This window comes from Magnolia sinica, chromosome 12 (assembly GCF_029962835.1).
Source record: "Magnolia sinica isolate HGM2019 chromosome 12, MsV1, whole genome shotgun sequence".
NCBI lineage: Eukaryota > Viridiplantae > Streptophyta > Magnoliopsida > Magnoliales > Magnoliaceae > Magnolia > Magnolia sinica.
The window spans coordinates 9,241,027-9,256,189 of NC_080584.1; the positions used below are offsets into that span (position 1 = coordinate 9,241,027).

Genomic DNA, 15,163 nt, shown 5'->3' on the forward strand with positions numbered 1-15,163 from the left:
ACTAATATAGTCTTGTACTTATCCAAATTCTTCACGTAAACCACTTTCAAGGTAACTCCACCAGCTTCCATGTTTGATTTTTATATAGAGAGTCTATCTCATCATGCATCACTACCATGCACCTCTTTACATCTCTATCTTTTAATGCTTCTTCAAAACTAGATGGATCCCCCATCTGTTATGAGAGCAAATGCAACATTTGAATCATGCTTATATCTCAACAGTACCCTACGATCCCTTAGTGAATTTCTCTTGATAGGTGGCTACTCCACCTCTTCTAATACCTCTACTTATAGTTCAGGTTCTTCAAGTGTTTCACCCTTGTCTGTATTAACATCAACAATTGATTTTTCTTGTGCTCATTCTTCTGAAATAAGGAACCTTCATCAAACCTGACGTCCCGGCAAAAGTACACTTCTTAGCCATTTGGTCGATTTTATCTTTCTTAATTGACAATACATGAGATAAGCATCACAACTAAATATCTGCAGCCCCGAGTAATCAAATACCTGACCACTCCATATTTCTTTTAAAATTTTGTAACCAAAAGTTGTAGATGAAGATCAATTTATGAAATAGCAAGCTGACAATGTCTAAATAGTATATATTTATCCTCTCAATTGCATTAGTTTCCATGCATTCAAGTGCTAAATTGATTCACTAACATATGTTTTGTACACACGAGGTAATTTGAAAGACAAAGATGAAATTGTGCTTAAGAAGAAGGATTAATGCTCAAAGACTAATCAAGTGAAGACTTGGATGTTTGGAGGTCATTATTGAAGAATTCATGTGCTAAAGATCTAAGCAAACCAAGTACAAAAGATGGAGAAAAAATTAAAAAAATCATAAAGTTCAATAACAAAAATAACAGACTGTTCGATCCCACCTGAGGTTGGTTCAATTTGACTGAAAGTACTTAGAACAGTCTACCAAGAAATAGTCATTTTCAAAGATAATTTAGCTCGACAGTTGGTCCGACCAAGTTAGGTTCGGTATGACCTGAGGGAGACAGAGACTTCAGAAGGGATTTAAGGAAATTCGGCTGTGACCGAAGGTTATCGTCGGTGCAACTGAAGTGTAATAAAGTACGAATTTTTTAAGTCACTACAAAGTCAGTGCGAATTTAGTTTATTTAAGGAGGTGTTCTTCTAGGGACGAATTAGGACTTAAAGGAGAGACCTAGAGGCGGTGGAGCTTCTTTGGAACTGTCCTTCTACTTCAATCATTCGCTTATAGTTTGTTTTTCACGTTTTTCTTTTGTTTTTGTTTAAAAATTAGTCATGTTTGGCTAATCTCCTATCTAAGGCTAAGGGATGAACCTTTTAATCGATATTTGAAGTTTAAATTCATTTTCAATGAAAGTTTTAGTTATTTATATTGAATTGTTATTGGAAGTGACTGAATTCTTAGGTTAGAAAAGGAATCAATCTATAAAGTTGATTGATCAATTGTCGCGTCTAGGTACATTGCATGCTTTCAATTCCCTACGATGTGATTACCTAGATCTTCATGAGAGATCAAGCCTATCATGATTTTAATCTATATTGGATGTTTATAATTGATATTATTGTTTTATCTTCTGACTAGAACGGATAAGAATCCAGCTCTAGTAGAGTTATCAACTCGAGAAGATTAATTAAGTTCATATTCCATTGATTGTGGATTCCTGAATCCTAGTCATTGTTATTGATTGTTTAAAACCTTTCAATTTCGCTGGACTAAAAATTCAAAACAACTGCTATCCTTATATTAGTTCTTAGTGTATTCTCACCAAAGTCTCTGTGGATTGACCTCAGTCTTACCGAGTTATTACTACACCGTAACCCTATACTTGGGGTTGTCAACCCATGGGTTTGATCACAAGCCATAGAGATGGCTTCAGGCCATAGCTCCTTAACCAACTCAGAATTAGTCAACATTATCTGAGCCCCTTTCTAAAAAAGTCTAATTCATACATGCAGCTACACCATTATGATCTGGCGTATGACTCACTATGTTGTGCCTTACAACCCCCTCACTCTTGCAATATTGATTAAATTCCCTCTAAGTTAATTCACGGTCGTTATCTGTCCTTAGAATTTTCACTTTCTAACTTGTCTAATTTTCTGCCATTGCTTTCCAAGTCTTAAAAGTGGAGAAAACATTGAATTTATACTTCAGAAAGTAAACTCAAACCTTACTAAAGAGGTCCTCAATGAATGTAACAAAGAATGATGACCCTCCAGAAGTAATAGGCGACGGCCCCCACACACATTCAAATGCACATAGCCTAGTTGACCTTTACTATCATGCTTTCTGATTTTAGAGCATAACCTTGATTGTTTCCCATATATGTAATGCCCACATATGTTTAAATCAAAACTTTCAAAATTAAGAATTAAACGATGATCGAGAAGTACCTTCATATTTCACTCGCTCATATGGCCTAGGTGTACATGCCACAAATGTGCTGATGTGAACTTCACTACAAACACTCCAACTTCACCCGATGTAGTATTCCTGATCAACTTGTAAAGATTTTCACTCCTTTGTAGTTCAATAATCTTGAGTGTCCCTTTTGAAACCTTTGGGTCACCTTCGTAATGGGAAACTTGCATCCAAGTGCATCTACAACTCCTAGAGAGATTATATTCTTCCTCAAATCTATAACATGCCTCACATCTGTCAGAGTATGCTTCACCCCATCAAACATCTTGATGTGAACCAAACTATTCTGACCATCTTACAGGCACGATCATCGCCCAAAAGCATCAGGCCATCATCATACTCACTATATGTGGTGAACCAATTCCGTTAAGCACACATATGGTATGATGCACCCATATCCAAAATCCGCTCTTGATAGAAGTTACCGATCTTGGACACTGACAACACGTCATAACCATCTAATCCTTCATCAGATTTTGATGAATTGGTTTCCTTCTGTGAATCATCTAATTTAACCTCCTTATGAGTTTTGGGATATTGACAGTCCTTCATATGTCCCACCCTCTGACAATTCCAGCACTTTAACTCATCTTTGCCTTTTGACTTTGATCTAGATCGTGACTCCTCCTTCTCTCGCTTAGACGGTCTTCCTTGAGCAAACAATATACTGTAGAAGTACATTCCCCTCCGCTCTTCATTCTCAATTGCTTCGACTTAAAGGTTGAAATAACAATCTTGACGTCCAAGGTATCCTTACCATAGCAAAGAGTATTAACCAAATACTTATAGGACTCCGGGAGAGATGTTGTAATACTCTGAAAATTGGGGGTCGTGTATATACTCAACTTCCAAGTTCCCGGGTATCACTTATAACCGATTTTTACTAATTTGCGTTTAATCAGGTTTAAATGCGCAGTATGAAATTTCTTGAAACATGAAGCACAACCACAACTAGTCTACTGAAATGAAAGAGGCTAAATGTATACAAGTCCAAAATAATATCAATGGGTCACACAAGGTGTTGCCCAACAAAAATCACAAAAAGAATGATATGTCCAAAAAGAATAGCGCTGAGCCCATTCCTCAGCGATCCAAATCCTGCCTATCAAGCCAATGGACAGCTGCCCATCAGCTGAAAGTAAGACAGCTCATCCTCCTCATCAAGACTCGCACCATCAGGCTCCTCATACTCTGCATCACCTGCATCTACGGAAGAGTCTAGTTGGTATTTTAAAACACCGTCCTAGAGTGAAAGTGAGTGATCAACTTAGTGGGTGCTATTAGTCTTACGTTGTAACAGGCATCATTCGTATTATGAATTTAATGAAAAATAATCATTCATAAACACCTAACTAATCTTATTAATGCGCATGCATGACGGATGATATGATGCATGCCCTCGCCACAATACTCTCTCGAGCGACTCCATCTAACGATCGCGTATGATCAACACTCCCTCAGAGCGACCTCGACCGCCGAGTCGCCATCCTAACTAGTGCGATGCAATGTGATCATGTTAGCAAAGTTCTTAGTTAAGTCCATTCATCAAGTAGGTTAAGAAATCTGATACACCCCACGTATCAATGCCCTCAACTGATCGCAATGCCAAGGCTGCTCAAAGTGCGAGGCCAGGACACCGCGATCCTTGATCCCATCGGGTTCCCCATCCCTGACTTTAAGCACATGGGGAGTGTTAAGAAAGGGATCGCTCGCGATCACTACGGGGAGGCACATCACCCCAATGTAAACAGACAGCTCGACCACAGTGTCCCATTCCACCATGTCCGGCTTACGAGGTGGTAGATCGGCTTCAAGTGGTTATCGATAGGCTACAATGGTTGTAAGGTGTTTCAGGTTCCATACATATGTGAGCAAATAGGGTTAACAATCAAGATTGGCTAGTAAATAGGCTAAACTACACAAGTCAGGCGAGCACGTGACGAACGACATTGGGTGTAAGAGACCCATGTAGTCGAACTACTGTCGCCCCTACGCACCCGCCCAATCCGCGAGTTTAGTCTTAGAATAGTCCTACCAATGAGACTACCGTCTCTCCTCATGTTCCTGACCAACTAAAGGGTTTGACGGTGATCCATAACATGCCAACTATCATGGTTATCAACTAGCTTAACAGTTCATGGTTTCATACATCTTAACATACGATTCAGATACTCCTAACAAGCAGGCTACATCATCATGAACAAGGTGCATGTAAGTCGTGTGGGTTAGTGGGGAAGTTAAGCACTTCCTGCATCTCAAAGAATCAAAATGTACAAGAGTTAATGAATCATACATGCTATGAAGCAACACCATATGAGAAAAATCAAATAAGACATAAACATGTATTCATCCATTTGTACTAAATCATGTGAGAGGCAAAAACAACATCATATGAGAACTAAAACATACAATTCTATACAATTCCAATAATCATACGATTCCCATGTTTCTCTAGATTCTCCAAATACATCATCCAAGCAATCAAAATAGATTCGTAATAAAATTGGTGTTAGGCCACCTAAGGATAATAGTCCGCACCTTAAGAGGAGATTTTCATTATTTGAGATCTTAGGGTTTGTGGATTTAGGTAAACTGCCAATTCCTAAATCAAAATCAAGAAAGGCAACATTAATGCTTAAAAATCTACACTAGGTTACTCTATTAAAGGGAGAATATACCATTCTTACCTCCGCTTCTTGGCATGGGTAGGTTTAGTGAAGGTTTTGTAGTAGCCACTGGTTTGGTTGAGGAAATACCAACCCTACAAGCAACAAGATTTCCCTCACCCACACAACCACTCTCTCCCTTCTTCACTCTCCCTTTCTCTCTTCTTCCTTTCTTCTTTCTCCCTTTTCTCTCTTCTCTCTTTCTCTCTTTCTCTCTTTCTTTTCTCTAGGGCAAAATCGTATGGGGAGAGGGGGTGTCCAAATAAGGCCATTTTATAATGCCAGATTTGATGTAAATGGCCCCAAGGGCTAGGTTTTTACTATACTAGACTTATGGGAGGGTCTTTCTAAGCTCTAGGGCTCACTATGGAGTGTAGGAGTCGATACCCACTGTTGGATAATTGGCCCTAATGATGATCTACGTATGTATATGATCGGCCCGCCATTTGGATGCGCCGCTCGATAGATATGATTAAAAGTCTATTCAACGGTCACCGATAGTCGATTAGGGCCGCGTCTATACGGATATGAGCAGGAAAATATCCTTACTCCATGGGTAAAGTTTGGTCGTACACCGACAGTCCGAAATCCTCAACTTTGCATAAGAGTGGACGACTCAATTCACTTAAGTTTTAGTTCATTCCTTTAGGGTATTTGCACTTCTCACAAACTCGTCCTTTAGCTCAAGTTGAGCGGTTCTGGATAGCACCTAGGTCCGACTCCCGTGATGGACGTCAAGCCCAGTAAGACGAACATTATCCTATAGTTTTGGAACTAGTGGCCCACTAATGAGCGATCTAAAGTTTGTTCAGAAAATCGGGGCATTTCTGGAATGAATTAGGTATTAAAATTTCTAGTGGGCAATGATTAGGGTTTGGATTAAATATGTTCATAGTGTGGCCTATTTATAACTAGTGAAAGTGGAGATTTAGTCATGATTACTCTAAATTGTCGGTTTTAGACTAAAAGAGTAATGGAGTTAATTTCGTCTGTTGGTTAAGATCCGGGCCTTATCTGACTCGACTTCGGTTAGATCTTTAATTTGGTTGTGCTTGTCATGATTAGTTAACAATGGGTCGGTTAGATTTGGGCCTTATGTGAGTAAATCATGGGGCTAAACTTGTTATCCAAATGATCAGGCGGATTCGTTGGCTTCCTACAGTTGATTAAACAGACTTGTGCGGTTCTTTACTGGTATCACCCCTGTATAAACTAACATTGAGTACTAATGTTCATTAAGTGATATTATAAGTTAATTAATAAAAAAATTTCAAGGATTTTTAGAAATCCAAAACAGTAAAAATCCAGGATGTTACAGATGTCAACAAAAACTAAGGCTTTATGTTCTTCATCAATCTTCACCTCCATGCTTGTCAACTTGCAAAATAGCTTCTTAAAGACATTAATATGCTCAGAGATATCAGACCCTTCCGCCATCTTTAAAGTGTAAAATTGTCTCTTCAACTATTGATGATTGGTGGGTTACTTCATCATGTAGTTGCTCCCCAACTTTGTCCACAAGCCCGTGGCAGTCATCTTATCGATAACATTATAAAGAAGATCATTAGCCAAGCACAATTAGATTGTATTAATCACCATCTGATCAAATTCATCATATTCCTCTCCCTTCATAGATTATGAACAATGCATTTTTAATGTAGGACGTGGATCAAGCACGTTCCTAACACGTATGGACCAAAAGCAACCCAAGGAGAAATCGAAAAAATTCAGAATAGTTCAATCGGTCGACAAATCTGATCAACGGGTCGAAATTCTGCCAAAAATTCCAGATTGGCCGCTGGACATTTTGACAATTTAGACAAGTCGGCAGATCTTGTCGATAGGTCGGAGCCTTGTTCAACAAGTCCACAAATCGTGTCGATGGGTCAAAATTCAAAGGGTTTTTAGTTTTAGCCTTTGTGGACATTTTTTAGTCTGTTCAACCAATCAACTCGACTAGTCGATGATAGGTCAACAAACGACAGAAATTTGCGCATTTATCAGAATTTGTTTCCTTATTTGATTTGGATTCTTTTAATTATGTTTTTGGGTTTGTTTAGGATTATTTAAGCATGTTAAACTTGTTTGTTTTGAAAATCTATTATTTAATCAATTAAACTTCTTAGAAATTTATTTCTTTCTCGGGGATTCAAGAGTACCTTGTGGATTCAAGGTGTTTATCGATCGAGGAAGATGGTGATTGACCTCATCACATTATTCTATGTCAGTTGGTATCAGATGGAGGCTTTCTCTTTAGATTGATGGCTTCTAATGATCGGTCGAGCAGCAATCCCATGGACAGTGCTATAAGGAATTGTCATTTAATAACGGCTACTTTTGAAATGGCTTAGCAAGAGAATCGGCGGCTCTGCCATCAATCGCATGATGGAGGCCCTAAGGAAAATTCACGTTCATGTTGATGATCCGCCTATGGTAGGGGCTGAAATTTGCAATTGTTCTATCATGGGTTGATGTCGACGGTGAATCATAGAATCACACCTGAAGAGGTGAGATCCAGTGACAAAGAGATCGATGACATGATCGTCCAACATCTCGAACGAGGCGGCGATTGGGAAAATTAGATGAATTAAAAATTTAGGATGAAGGTCTATCTTCCCAGTTTCTACGATCAATTCCACATCAAAGACTTCCTCAATTGGTTACTTGAAGTCAAGCATTTCTTTGACTACATGGAAACCCCTAAAGAGAAGAAGGTCAAATTAGTCTCTTATAAGTTGAAAGGCAGAGCTTTAACTTGGTGGGACCAACTTCAACTCACACGAACAAGACAGAGAAGGCACCAACCCGCACGTGGCCTCGGATGAAGTAATTGCCAAAATTGTCAGCGGGATAGTCGATCGATGAGGGGTTATGCGGAGAAATCCTATTGTTTGTCGGCGAGAGGCGAGGATAATTGATCGGAGAGGGGTTATGTAGAGAAAGCCCATTGTTTATTGGCAAGAGGCGACCTGGTCCAGACGAAGTCACGACAAGTTGTTAGATTCATCAATGGTGTACGTGTGGCCCTTGTGGAAACAGAGAACCAACCCAATACTTTTAAAGTGGATGAGCAGTCTCTCGTAAACGAACAAGATTTCGTCAAACACTTTGAGGAGACGAGAGTGATGGTGTCATTAGTAGAAAAGAAAGCAGATATGGAATCCATGAACATTCCAGAAGGTATAAAGCCAGTATTGCAGGAGTTCAAGGCGATTGTGCTCACCGAACTTCCTGACGAATTGTTCCCTATGCAAGAGATAGGTCTTTCTTAAGTTAAGTTTGTCTTCAACAATACAAAGAATCAATCTACTGACCAGGCCCAATTTGAGGTTGTGTATGCCCGAGTTCCTAAACCTGCACACGTCTTATTTCAATTGCCTAAACTACCTAGAATGAGTGTTGCAGTGGAGAATATGGTAGTTTGGGTAGCAACTATTCATACTAATGTCTAGGAGAAATCAAAGAAGCCTACTGCAGAGTACATGGTAGAGGCTAATAAATGTCGGCACCTGAAGTTGAATACATATCGTGAACCAAGTCTGTTGAAGAACTCGAATAAGTTGACCATGAATTGTGAACCAAGTTCATTGAAGAACCTAAGGAAGTTGAACACGTATCGTGAACCAAGTCCGTTGAAGAACTCAAGGACGTGTTTTTTCCAAGTGGAGGGGTCTGATGTAGGACGTGGATCAAGTACGTTCCTAACACACATGGACCGAAAGAGAAATTGGCAAAATTCAGCATAGTTCGACCGATCAACAAATTTGGTTGATAAGTCAAAATTCCGCTAAAAGCTCCAGATTGGTTGCTGGACAAATTTTGCCAGTTTAAACAGGTTGACAAGTTGACAAATTGTGTTAACAGGTTGAAATTCACATAACTTTTAGTTTTAGTCTCTGGATGTTTTTGAGTCTATTCAACCGATCGATGACAGGTAGACAAACGGCATAAATTTGCACATTTACCATAATTTGTTTCCTTATTTGACTAAGATTCTTTTTATTATGTTTTAGGGTTTGTATAGGGTTATTTAAGCCTGCTAAGCTCATTTGTTTTGAAAATCTATCATTCAATCAATTAAACTTCATAGAAATTTATTTCTTTCTTGTGGATTTGAGAGTTTTCTCTTTTAGATTTAAGAGTACCTTGTGGATTCAAGGTGTTTACCGATTAAGGAAGACGGTGATCAACCTCATCATGTCCATCCCTGCGTCAGCTTTCCCAAGGAGTACATGTTGCAGCCCTTGCTAAACTCAGAGGGCTTTCATTTTCAATCTCCATATTTCAAAATTATTTTTACATGTGAACTTCTTTGTCTCAAATTTCACATTCAATCCCTTCGACGCCATGTTTTCATATTCAAATTGATACCCCAACCTACTCTCTGATACCACTTGTTAGGTGCGAAAGCAACCTCAGATCAAATAAAAAAAAGTAATAAAGAATGAAAAATCCAAGCAAACAAAGACAACACAAGAGATTTTATGTAGAAAACCCTTGTGGGGAAAAACCACGGCACAAAGCAACAATTGGTCCACTATAATCAAAAGAAGGTTACAAGAGATGGAGCAAGTTACGTAGAAACCCTAGCTTTCCCCTCAAAACCCTTGTCTCTACACTTTTCGCACTCTAGGTCTAACCCTAATCACAATCATTGTTAAAATTATCTCCGATATTATCTTTATCTCCAGCTCGGCAATACCAATAAACACTGGTATTATTAGAAATTATAGGTATTGGTGATGTATCACCAATGTATCGATATTGGCAACATTTTCTATAGTATAAATTTCAGGTTTAACTTATATTGCTAATGTATCGATATCGCAATGTATCGCTAATATTTTCAACTATTTCTAGGTGTCATTTGTATCGATAGCGTATCGGTGATATTTCAATATTATCGCTAAAAAATCTGTTTATTAGAAAATGGTTTCACGCAGTGTTCGATTTGTTGATGATAACATCAATAATATCACGTTATTGTCGTTAACACAAAACAGACAATATAGAGACCACAATATTTTGTTTTCTTTCTAGTTGTCGACGATTTCTTGGAAAAGTATTATGTGTTGTTGATATTCTTAGATATTGATAGATGTTTGGATGGAAGATTGAATGGTTGGATGGATAGATGAGATGGATGAGATGATTGGACTGATTTCTTACAACGACACATGCTTTTAGGCCTCATTAAATGGAAAGTTACCATGCATGTATTCTTTTTGTAATTTTTTAATAACTAAATATGCAAATATGTGTATTTTAACATCTCCTGAAGTTTTACTGAAAATTTTTACATTTTCCCCATGTTTCCTGCATTTTAGGTTATCGACGATATTATGGGTGATATCGATATTGTTTCCATATCTCCAGCTAGCGAAACTTGTAACAATACCGATACTTCAAACATCAATCGCAATTAACAGGATATTTATATACTCTCATATAAGATTAGGAAATAAAACCCGTACTTAACCAATCCTTTGGTTGGACCAAAACGAATCGACTCACAAACAATCGGTCAAACTGAAAGCATGTAAAAGTGGACAACGTGATCTCTGAAAATCCACCCCTAATTTAGTTGGACCAAAAGAGACAGCGACCAGTTTAATAAATTCTATTAAACGGGTGAAAGTGACGCACTACTGGTCAATTATATTAAATGGGTGAAAGTGGAGAGCGTGCTCTCTGAGAATCATTCCTAATTCCATCGAACTAAAAGAGACCGGTCAATTATATTAAATGAGTGAAAGTGGCGCACACTCTGCCATTGACCATTCCATTATTCAAAGCCATCTCTCTCTCTCTCTCCCTCTCTCTCTCTGACCGTTCCAGTATCCAAAGCTAACACGCCCTCTCTCTTCAACAATTCCAATATCTAAAGCTGCCGCCGCGCACCAACCAAAGTATCATACAGAAAGACCAACAAATGCTACTTTTATTGTATATAAGTAAAATTCCAATTTCCCATAGAAGAGAATAATTACTATTTCGCACATAAATACACATTCAAATGCATGCATCCAAAGGTATATACGTACCTTCAGATAGGTCTGTAGTCTGAGCTGGACCTCTCTACCAAGCACAAGATGTGTATACGCACTCCGAAAGAGTGCGGATCCTCCGTTTCCAGCGCGCCCTGGCTCCCCGTATTCTGGAATTTAATTGGTCCACGTCATCTGTACTGAGATCGACAGCACTTTAATGAAATAATGATCGGTTTACAAAATACTGCTCAATTAATAAGAAAGGTTACGTTTCGCATAGCTGATTCAGGAACACATAGCTGCCACACGCACGCGTATTAGGAGGAAGTTCCTGCGCAAGGATGCTGTTTGGGATCCACCGCTATGATTTTGAGAAATCCACTCCGTCCATCCGTTTTACGAGCTCATTTCATGACAAGAAACCAAAAATCAGTAAGATTCAAAACTCAAGTGGGTCGCACGAGAGAAAATAGTGGGTTTTCAGCGAGCACCGTTGAAGCATTCTAATAGACATAAAATTTTTGTATCAGCCTAAATTTGTTTTGTTTTAACTTCATACAAGCGGGAATAATCTTATAAACGGTTTGGATGACATATAAACATCAAGGTGGATCCCAGAAAGGTTTCAACGGTAGGAATTTCTTTCCCCAATTTTTCCTCTCGTGCAACCCACTTGAATTTTGAATCCTCCTGATTTTTGGTCGCATGTCATGAAATGATCTCGCAAAACGGATGGACGGAGTGGATTTCTCACAAATATAGCGGTGGGTCCCACCCAGCATCCTTGCGCAGTAACTTCCTGCCAAATGCTTTTGCAGGAAATCTGCGTCCCAGCCACACCCAGGATCGCTGACGTTGGGAAGCCGATTGCACAGTGAGTTTACTGAGTAGACTCAGTGAAGTCCACCTTGATTTATTTATAATATCCGCTCAGTCCATCTAATTTCCCAGATAATTTTAGTGCTTGAACCCAAAAATGAATCATATAAAATGTTCAAATGGACCACACCAAAGAAAACAGTTGATTTGAACGTCTACGGTTGAAAATTTCTTAGGAGCCACGGAAGTTTTGAATCAAGCTTATATTTGTATTTACTGTTCATCCATGTCTTTATGATCTCATGAACAGATTGGATGACAAATAAACATCACTGTGAGGCCTACCAAGGTTTCAACCGTGGAAATCATTATACCCCTGTTTCTCCTACTATGATCCACTTGCTCTTTGGATATGCTTCAATTTTGAAATCAACCCCTTAAATTAGTTGAAAAACGGATGGACAGCGTGGATAGTCCTTATGCATTCAAGGTGGGCCCAACTGAGTTTACTCAGTAAGATAAAAGCGCCTACTGAGTAACTCAGCATGCAATCCGATTTTGGTGACGTTGGTGGGACCTGACCGTGGCCCACCTCAATGTATGCTTTATATATATACACCTTCCATCCCCTTTTTTTTTTTTCATTAATTCTCCAAAAACTAAAGAAGATACAAATCTTAGGTGGACCACATCACAGGAAACATTGGTCACCGAATGGCCACCACCGTGGAAAACTTCCTAATGTCCACGGCTTTGTTTATTTGTCGAGATTTGCGTCTGTTTCATTTTTTTTTTTCCCTTCCTTAAAATGAGCTGGCAAAACAAATATATAACATAAATATACACTACAGATATCAAAGTGTGCCCCATCATACTGTCCCACTCACATACTGGTACCTGGGTTACAAAAAAGCTGCATTACTTTTTCAAGACCAGATTGCGTGGTGTAGCAAGCAGCACCCGTGTGGGTGTTACATACTAATACGCAATCTCCATTGGCACACCATGATATATGTCTCTTATCCATGGTGTCCATCCATTTTTTCACCTCATATTAGGGCATGAGCCCAAAAATGAGGTAGATCCAAATCTCAAGTGGATCACACTGAAACAATAGTGATTAAAAGCTAATCATTAAAAACTTCCTAAGGCCCATTGTAATGTTTTTTTGTCATCCAACCTCTTCATAAAGTCACAAAGTCATGGATGAAGAGAATACAAATATCAGCTTGATCCAAACTTTTGTAGAGCCACCGAGAAGTTTTTGATGGTGGGCGTCCAATCACCAGGTTCTTGTGGGTGGTGTACCTGAGATCTAGATCTATCTCAATTTTATGGTCATGCACTAAAATGATCCATAAAAATGGATGGACAATACGAATAACATGCATACATCATGGTAAGAGCTACAAAGCTTTTCCAACAGCACACAACCTTCCATTGTTCATGCTGCCTTAGGCAATCTAAGTACCAACCGTCACGGCCAATTGCAATAGCAAATAGTTAATTACTGTATCAAGATGTACTCAATGTGATATTTATGTAAAATAAATCTCAACCACTAGGTTTTTGACCCCATGTTAGGCCATGGGCCCAAAAATCAATTCCATTTATTATTCATGTTGACTTGGATATAATGTAAAGGGATCTGCTAAACTATTTCCATTGGTGCGGCCCAAGTGATTCATGTCCAGTTATAATTTAGGGCAGAGGCCTACCTTGATCAAACCCAACTCATTTAACTGGTAAGTTAACCTGATACACATAAAATTTGTAGAGGCCTAGCCTGATGTAACATTCTGGAAAAGTCCGTACTGAGACCCAAGTTCAACCACGAATAGGACCACCCGAGGCCATACTCGACTAACTAGCTACGATTAGATGTACGCTAATATATAGCATTAGAGAAATTAAGTTCGGGCCACCATTCCTACAAATGAATATAGCCCAGGATCACAAATGCACTAGCATACCACCATCCGAAAATCGAGGAAAATCCCGAGGGCCCGCCCCTCTCGGGAGTGCCCTGAAACTCCGTAAAGGACCTATACCACACATCGGGGGTCCGCTAGCCCTGAACTTATAGAATAATGTCCGTCTTACTGGGCTCGATGACCCTCAAGGGAGTCAAGCCTGGATAGTGTCTAGAAACGCTTAACTTGAACTGAGAGACAAGTACATAAGAAGTGCAAATACTTTAAAGGAATGAGCTGAAACTTAAGTAAATTGGGTCATCCACTCTTACGCAAAGTTGAGGATTTCGAACCGTGACCAAACTTCATACTTAAAGTAAGAAAAATTCCCTACACACATCCATATAACTGTTGCCCCAATTGAACATTTATAACCATTGATCTGACACAGGCTTTCCATGACCGATCTGTTGATCTGATTGCACCGAAACTGTGTCCTAGTGTTGATCCATTGATAGGGAGCCTACCCCATGGCATAGATGAGCCCGCGGGCCCTCTTAAGCTCCCCATTAGTCAGAAATAGCCGTCCATAGGGTATAATATCATATAAAGTGGCCCTAGGGTCATTTACACACCATCTAGAGCTGTAAATAACTCTTAATTCACCTCATTTCTCCCAAAAAAGAATTTAGAAACCCTAAGGTGAGAGAGGAGAGAAAAGAGAAAGATAAAGAAGAATAAAGATTGGAGTAGGGCTTGCCACAAAGGGAAATCCTCTTCCATTGATTTACAAGCCTAACCACCACCACTCCCGCTACTGGAACTCCTCGACCTAGGGTAAGTAATATAAACTCCCTTATAGTGTAGGTCATCAAATGGGTTTTCTCCAATCCTAACTAACTCATGTGCTCGTTTAGGCGGCCGACAATTCTTCCTTGGAAACATATTCATAGGAGCGAGTCCGAGTCAGGCGTGCTACTGAAAGGTGTGGACTATAAATACTTAGGTTACAATTTATCAATATTTTCATTATAATAATGATTTATGATTGCTAATGTAGGATTTCTTGTTGTCTTAAGTATACTCATTTCTCTATCTAATGAATTGATGAATTGCAAGTTGTAGTTGACTTTGTCTACGTGTTTGATGAAATGCATGAATGAATAGTTTATCAAGATTGCTTATTGAATGTTAACCCATATGTTATGAATGTCTATTAACATGATTTGGATAGGAATAGGGCTACGAGTGTAGTCCATGTAATCGGTAAACTTTCACGTTTGGGTGGCCGAATTGGGTTTACCACCTTGGGTAAATTCAAATGACATGGGTCAGACATTAACTA

The 15,163-nt window shown here is 39.1% G+C and overlaps 1 protein-coding gene across 1 annotated transcript in view; it reads right to left on the minus strand.

Annotated features, from left to right (window-relative positions):
* The window catches only part of LOC131220884 (probable LRR receptor-like serine/threonine-protein kinase At1g56140), a 121,252-nt gene extending 110,059 nt beyond the window's left edge, over positions 1-11,193 (minus strand). The window contains exon 1 of the mRNA XM_058215771.1: positions 11,141-11,193. The gene's annotated coding sequence lies outside the window, so the exon portion shown is untranslated. The remainder of the gene's footprint in view (positions 1-11,140) is intronic.
* Positions 11,194-15,163: the final 3,970 nt, after the last annotated feature.